Source organism: Myotis lucifugus, unplaced genomic scaffold (assembly GCF_000147115.1).
Source record: "Myotis lucifugus unplaced genomic scaffold, Myoluc2.0 scaffold_38, whole genome shotgun sequence".
Taxonomy (NCBI): domain Eukaryota; kingdom Metazoa; phylum Chordata; class Mammalia; order Chiroptera; family Vespertilionidae; genus Myotis; species Myotis lucifugus.
Genome location: NW_005871086.1, coordinates 1,193,156 through 1,201,873, shown reverse-complemented (window position 1 = coordinate 1,201,873; position 8,718 = coordinate 1,193,156).

The window sequence follows — 8,718 nt, the reverse complement described above, 5'->3', positions numbered from 1 at the left end:
ATACAGAGGCAGAGAAACCTCGAACAGACTGTCAAACTCCAGCAGGAATGCCTGGGAGGGTTGTGGGGGAGGGGGTAAGAGATCAACCGAAAGGACTTGTATGAATGCATATAAGCATAACCAATGGATATAAGACACTGGGGGGTAGGGGAGGCCAGGGGATTGTAAAGGGCGGGGGGAAAAAGGAGACATATGTAATACTCTTTGTAATACTTTAAACAATAAAACAATTAAAATAAATAAATAGATAGATAGATAGATAGATAGATAGATAAATAAATATAAAAAATAGATTGTAAATGGCCAGGCCATTCACATGCAAAAGCCTCTGCACACAGCCTGGGTGGGGCGTGGTCTCAGGGAATCAACAGTGTGGGGCAAACAGCTATGGCTCATCCTCAGCCCTGCCCTAAGGGGCCCTAGGTCTCAGTGTCCCGCTGTAATTGCTGCAAGTACCTCTGAGAGAAAGCTGCTCTCGAGTTCTGCCCGCTGCCAGACAGTCCAGTTTCTCCCCGTATGGGTCTGGGTCTTGAGAGACTTCCCGGAACTGGAGTTCAGAACAGTGGGGAGCATGTGACTCCCTCCCGATTGAAAAAGACAACCGTGTCCTCAGTTGCCAGCCCTTTCCACGTGCGCTTCCATACCTCTGCACTTTACTTCCACACCTCCTCTGAATCTCAGTGTGCTTTTCTCTTTCCTTCTAGTTGTAGAATTTCCACTCAGCCAGCCTTCCTGTGGTTCTGGATGATGTCCGTTTTGTCTTTTAGTTGTATTTTTGAAGTGGTTGTGCGAGGCAGCAATTTCCGATGTTTACCTATGCTGCCATCTTGCTTTCTCCCCTATGTTCATTCTTGTAATGTCAGTTTTGGGTGGGCCCGAGTCATATTCATTCCTGGTGCTTGGCTGGATTTACATAATAAAACCCACTCCCTGGCACCTGGGCAGAAATGAAGGTCAAGCTTAGAACACTTCTGCCTTTTTGGCAAGATGTGTTTCCAGGACGTGGCTTTGTCTACTGCCCTCGATTCAGCTGAAAATTTATTAAAGAAATGCCCATGTGCCTTCCCAGGGGCTCTCTACATCTCATTAATAAATTTTGGAACCAATTCAATAGAAGGTAATTATTCAATTAGAAAGTTCCAGTATATATTTCTTTAAGTTACCAAGTGGGTGGTAAATATTGAGAAAGACACAAAATAATACAATTCGTGATAAATAAATAAAAATATGTTACTTATATTTTCATTAGTTATAAAAACATTGATGTTTTGGTGCATAATTTATCACATTTTTCTCTACACAATGTACATGTTTTTATAACATACTAAGGCCCAGTGCACGAATTTGTGCACCTTGAATGGAACTGTGGGCCATAAGGCTGTGATGGGCACAGGGGTGTGTCTTGGCCCATCCTCCGAGCCCCTGCTTGGCACCTTCTGCTGCAGCCCTTGTCCCCTGTCTGCCGGCAGCCCCGCTCCCACCACTGCTGTTCCTACATGCTGATGGCACTGGCCCCACTCCCACCTGCTGACAGTGTAGAGCAAGTGGGGCCAACACCAGCAGTGGCTGCAAGCAGGGCTGGCACCATCAGCAGGTTCGAGCAGCAGCTGCTGCCCTGATCTCCCCTCAGGATCAGGGGGAGGTGGAGAAGCCCTCAGGGTCAATCAGGACCAGCAGCCACTGCTCACACCTGGTGGCAGTGCCTAGCAATCAGAAACGGTGTCGGGCACCAGCAGCGGGTGCAAGCGGTGGCTCCAGTGCTGGCTGTAGGTGCGAGCGGGGCCGGTGCCAGCAGTGGGTGCGAGTGGTGGCTGTCGGCCTTGATTGCCCCTCAGGAGCAGGGGTAGGTGGAGAATCCCTGAAGGGCGATCGGGGCTAGCAGATGCCGCCCGCACCTGCTGATGGCACCAAGCAATTAGGGCTGGCAACCGGCGCTGGTAGCAAGTGAGAGCGGCAGCTGCAGCACCGGCAGTAGGTGAGAGTGGGGCTGGTGCCAGCAGCAGGTGGGAGCACCTGAGAACTGTGGCATGTGGGAGCAAAGAATTTTCAGTAACCACCAGAATCTCGCTCCTATGACAGCGACCGGCACCCTGCCTTTGTCTGGGGCCTCCGCTCACCTGCTCCAACATCCCACCTCCACCAATGCCCAGCATGTTCCATGCTCTGAAGCCTGCTGCTAACCCCCGCCATGTTCCGCATGCTCTCCCTGGTGGTTAACAAACGTCATAGCAACTGATTGTTCAGTTGTTCCACCATTCGGTCTATTTGCATATTAGGGTTTTATATATATAGACTAGAGGACTGGTGCACGATATTCATGCAAGGGGGGGTGCATAAACTGGCAGTTGGACATCCCTCTCTCAATCTGGGACCACTGGCTCCTAACCACCCGCCTGCCTGCCACCCTGACTGCCCCTAACTGCTCCCCTCCCTGTGGGCCTGATTGCTCCTAACCACTTCCCTGCTAGCCTGATCGCCCCCTAATTGCTCTCCCCTGCTGGCCTGATGGTGCCTCACTGCTCTCCCTGGCCAGCCTAATCGCTCCCTAACTGCTTTCCACTGCTGGCCTAATGGCCCCTAACCACTTCTGCCTCATCCCCTGCCACCGTGGCTTTGTACGAAGGATGTTCAGAAAACATCTGGTCTAAGTAGCATATTACCCTTTTATTAGTATTGATGGGATATTGTATACTATGTATATACTGCTTCAGATTCTGCTTTTTCTCTTAAAATGAACCTGGGCTCCTGTTAATATTCAGTTTCATAGCCTAGATAGTAGTGAGCTCACTTTGGATTAACTTATTGTGTTTTATACTTAAAATTGGTTCATTTTTCTGCATACATGTTATATTACATATAACAATAACAAAAAAGCTCATTCAAAAATATGCATCATAAACATTTATTCTAAGTCAATAAATATCTGTATTATTCTGGAGGCTCTGTAGTATGTCATGTTAGGGATGTAACATGATCCATCACACAAATTCTCTATTGGGCTTCCATAACATTTACAACTTTTTACATGTATGCATCTATATAGTAAAAGCCTAAGTGACCAATACAGTATAACGACTGGAACGACAGGTCTCCATGATGCACACTGACCACCAGAGGGCAGACGCTTAATGTAGGAGCTGTCCCCTGGTGGTCAGTATGCTCTTTGAACTCAAGAGGTCCTGGTTTGATTCGATCAGGGCACAGGCCTGGTTTGCAGGCTAGATACCCAATGGAGGGCATGTAGGAGGCAGCAAATCGATGTTTCTATCTGTCCCTTTCCCTTCTGTGCTCTCTAAAATCAATAAAAACATATTTAAAAAAAACAAACAAACAAAAAACCCATCTAGCCCTGACTGGATAGCTGTTGGTTGGAGCATCTTCGCATACACCAAAAAGTCATGAATTCAATTCCCAGTCAGGGCACACACCTAGGTTGAGGGTTCCACTCCTCAGGCAGGACAGGTATAGGAGTCAGCCAATGAATGTTTCTCTCTCACATCGATGTTTCTCTCTCTCTCCCACTCTCTCTACTCTCTCTTACACACACACAATCTCTCCCCTTTTCTCTCTCTAAAAATCAGTAAAACCTATCCTCATGTGAGAAAACAATAAAATATCACATGTGCATTTGTATTTTTGTGTCATAAGTCAGGTTGCCTGGCGAAGAGTCACTGAGATAAAGATTTGCATTCAGGAAGTCTACTGGGAAGTGGGCTTGGGATCAATACCTATAGAGGGGTCCATAGGGATCCTAAGTGTGAGCAGGTGCTCATCTGGGCTCCTTGGACTCAGGGTATGATTCTTGCTTTGGATGCGAGGAGTCCCAGGCTCAAATCCCAGCCCAGCCCAAGCTTTTAAAATTTGCTTTTTCTCCTTTGGGGGCTACTGCAAAAAGTTGTGTTTCGGGCCTGTTCCAAACTGTTAACAAACAAGAGATGCACTGAACTAACGGGGAGCCAATGACCTGTATTGTAGACGAAATTGCCTGGCTTCCTAGACTCTAGGGGCCCCATTGCTCCTGGGAGCAGCAGCCCGTGTCCCTTCGGGCTTCTGCAGGCAGGGCTGGTGTCCCACCTCCTGCTGTCCCGAGTCCTGCTGTCAGATCCAGCAGCGTCTTTGCTGAACCTGTGTCTCCAAAGCAGATCTCCAGTGTCACTGGAGGACTGGGCAGGGACTCTCCCACTGAGCCTGGGGCGGGGATTGCTGTGGTGCCAGCTCCGAAGGCGGGACCCGGACTCTTGGGGTCTCCTCCGAGAAACTGGACATAGTACCAACTACCCAGGGGCTCACCCACTGAGTCTCTCCTCCACGCTGCACCCCAATCCCGTTAGTGTACACACACACTCACGCGGACCCCACGCAGATCCAAAGCAGGAATCAGAACATACTCGCGTTTTCTACCAGCTCCCCCTTTTCTTACAAAGGAGGAAGAAGTGGGTGAGAAACAAAAACTTCTCTTTCTAAGCTCTGCCTTTTCTGCAATTTGTTCCCAGGCCAAGATGGGTTCACATTTCCGTTCCTACTCCTGCTTCATGTCCTAACTTTACCAGGGGCACTTTGTCCGGGATAGTCCCTACTTAGCTAAGGTAATTCTGGAGGAGTTTGTGGGACCAGACTGGGAGCTGAGGAATGGGAAAGAGGCAAAAGTGCAGTTCTGTCAAGTTAGCGGTGCTGCATTCCCACCCCATGTTTACTTTCCGCAGCTGGACAGAGATGGCAACGCAAATGCCTATTGCCTAGAACAGGGGTGGGCAACCTTTTTGTGAGTGCGTGCCAAAACCAGCAAAATCTCTGACTCAAAATTCTTCTGCGTGCCAACCCTAATTTTTTTGAGAACATGTTACGCCTACTTGATATCTCTTAAGGTGTACATATGTGAAGAACCTTGAAGAAATAATAAAATTCATTCGAGCGACAAAAACACATTATATGATGATGAAAACTACATTTATTTTTTAATGTATACATGTACACTGATAGTCCGACAGAAAACTTTATGACTCCATTTGATATTATCAGTGGGACTTTTGCTGCTACATCACTGATGACAGAGATTTTACATCAGGTTTATATTTCGTGACCTTCAGAGATATGCAGGAGCTACTACTTTCATCCTTCAGGCTACTCCTATTATGAGACTTAACAAAATTCATCACTGAGAACAAAGATTCACAATTGTAAATGGAAGATTAAAAGAAAGGGCTTCGCATGCCAGCAAAAGTTACTGGCGTGCCATGTTTGGCACACCTGCCAGGGGTTGCCCACCCTGGCCTAGAAGGTAGAATTTCAAGGCACCACTGCCTGGGCGGCCCAGGGAGGCCCCAGCTTGCTCAAACCAAGGATTCTTTGCTTGCTACTATGTTGATCGCCAGATTTATGAAGCAGTACTCATTCAGTTCTTGCAAGTGGAAAGGACATTTCATGCTTTCATTTTGTTTGCTCTCCTATGTCTCCTCACCCTTAACCCAACCACAGCCAGTGCCTGAAATTCTTGGAGACACTGCCAACAGCCTCCTCTTTAAGCTTTCTTACTGGAACATTGGGATCCTCAGCCTTTTTACTCGGAGACAGCACAACCAAAGACAACAAACAGCACATGGGCATAACATGACATCTTTGTTTCTAAAGAACAGTAAAAACACCATTGTATCAGCACCATTGTGGGGACTATAGAAATCTTTAATTAGCCAAGACCTCCCTTTGTGTCATTAAGAACCTTATAATCAAGTCATAAATGTAATCACTAGAAACCCAAGTGATATAATTATCTGAACAGCAGGTAGCCAACTTCCCAGAAGCAGCCTCAGGTATTCATAGAGCTACTAAAACTGCACAGCTACTAACTAGTTAGTGCAGAATGATAATTGTGTTACACTTCATTTCAAGCAATTTTTTTTAATAAAGTAAAATATTTTTTGAATTCAGGGAAATACTCAAAGTAGGTTTCCTTTAAGCAACAACTTTCACAGGCACCTTTACAATTAGCTTGGATTTTCTAGAAATTACTAGTAGAACCTGATAGCTGTTTAGTGCATTGGGAAGCTTCTACTCTAGGAACCATAGATGTTCCTTGCTCCATACATGTTCTCTTTCTCTGTCCCTCTATTTCCTCACCTGTAAAATGAGGATTTAACACAATGGTCTCTGAGGTCCCTCTCTCTCTTATTCTATGACTGCACGGAGTGGCCAGGTATTGAAAGAAGACTCATAGAAAAAGAAGGTACTCCTATAATGAAGAGAAAAACTATCATTTGGCAAAGAGGATAGGAAAAGCCATTCCAGGAAGAGAGGAAGGGCTCTGGCTTTTGTCAAAAGTGCAGATGTCAGGTTATAAGCAGGCAAAGGTAAGAGGCTGGTCAAGTTATTGTTGGAAGCATTTACCAGTGTGATTCACAAATTAAAGTAGATGGCTAAGAAAGTGGACCAAAGCAGGATGGCAAAACCCCTCTTTAGGAGTTCCATTATTCTGTATTTGAGCAAAAAGCAAACTCTGTAAATAGTTATTATCAGAAGAACACCTTGAAATGCCAGAAGCCAGTCCATCCTTGCTTCTTGACACAGTTGCTGCAGGGAAGAAACATCCACACAGCATGTCCCTGGAGTTAGGGATTAACAGGACTAAGGAAGAGAATAAATCAGTAAAACCCCTTAACTAAGTGCGAGGTGGGTATTAATCACTTTACCTTTGAACAATCACGCTTAAGCTACATAATCTTTACTTAGGATAATCTCCTTCAAGAGATTCAAGATGGCAGCGGTATAGGCAGACGTGTCCCAGGTCTTGTCCCGGAGCAAATGGAGTAAGCAGCTGAAACTAATAACACCCACCCTGAATTGGCGAAATTACACAGCTTGTGAGACAGTTTACAGCCGGGAAGGGCAGATCTCCCCTGGAAAGGTAAAAAACCAGGGATCAGGGCAGGAAAGTTTGTCAGACCTCTGAGCCCAGAGGGGCAGAGGGAGACCATGTGGCAGACAGCCGTGTCTCTTGGGACAGGCACAGCCCCTGACTGGGGAAAGGAGATCCGAGGGACTGTTGGCGCTGGGGGATTTGAGATCTGGGTTCTATAATTACGGAGGACTGAGCCTAAAAGGGGCAGCCTGAAGAGCTGACCAGACCATGCAGTGCCGGTAAGAGAGGAACTCACAGAGACTCAGCCTTCCCCGTTTCCGCGGCCGGCGTTTGTTTGTTTTCACTGAACCCTGTTCATAGGACATTTCGGATACAGACACTCACCTGTGCTGAAGAGAGGGAGAAGGTGCGGACGAGTGGAATCTGGGGAGAGGTTGAGGAGAGAAGGGGGGCCAGGAGAGGTGGCAGCAAATTGAGTGCTGAGTCACCCCTGATCCCAGGACTAGGGCAGCCATTCTCTCCGAAGGTTAGGATTCCTCCCCCCAGCCCCCAGGCAAGGAGCACAGCCACACCTAGATTTCGCCCTAAATGAGATGAAGGATTAAAATAATCTGATTAGTCCCTGGGAGTTAACAGGGTATGGCCTATAGAGGGACTTTCAGTCCCAGCAACAACACAGAGCAGGGTAACAATTAAAGAACCAGCTCTGGGCAGTGGACTTCCCCAAACCAGTTTTAAGTACAATAGAGAAAATAAACCCAAGCTACAGGATAGAGAGGCCGTATAGCCTTGGAGGCCAATCCAGAAACACTGCCACCCAGAGGCTGAGCCACAAACTGACTCTTAGGTAAACACAAATTAAGGCAGTCTGGGACACAAATACGGCCTGCTTTAAAATCAGGACTGTGGTTTACAACACGGAGGAACAGTGTATCGCAGGGAAATTCAACATTCTCCTGAATACCTGGCAGGACTAAGGCGAGCCAGACTGAAGAGTAGAAGAACCGAAGGACCTTCACTACTGCAAATTTTTATTTATTTTTTTAATTCTTTTTTCACCTTTTAACTAAGAAACCAATTTTTTATTTCTTTTTCCATCACCTGATTTTACCCTTTTAATTACTACATTTTTATTTTTTACCAGTATTATTACTGCTACCATTTTACCATTTTTTAAAGTGTCATTTTATTTTCTCTTTATTTTATTTTGGGATTAGTGTTCTACATTCTATTTTCAATGTTCCTTTAGCATCACTTTTATCTACCTCAATTTTACCTCTATGCTAAAACCCTCTTTCTCACTTTTCCCCTTTTGTTATCCTGTTTCTCTTACCCTATTCCTGCTTTAGATTTTCCCTATTCCTTCTTTTTACCCCCTGTCAAAATTTCACCCTACTTATATATCCTATTTCCAATCCACTGCTCTAAATCCTTATACATCTCTCCCTTATCTTTCTTCACTATCCAAATTTTTTCTTCTTTTATCTTTCTATTGTTTTGTTGCTGTTTGCTTAATTGTTGAGTATATTGGTTTTTTCTTTAGGATTGGTTGTGAGGTTGTTTTGCTTTTTCTTTTTATTTTTCTGCTGTTTTTTTCTCTCTCCCCCACCTAAAAAACGCAACGTCAATGCAGGAAACAATTGGAGGAAAAGAAATCACCAAGCGACAAGGAAGGAAAGGGGTAAGAGCTGGGGGGTATGCGGACCGAGGCCCTCGATAGAAATGAGTGGCCGAGAGGGAGTTGGAGGAGTTACAGAAACAACCATAAGCGGTAAAGAAGAGAATTTGTAGATGAACTCGGAGCGGGCGTCGGAAGGGAAGGCTCAAGATGGGGACGCTCCGCCCGAAGATTCACGCTAGTGCAC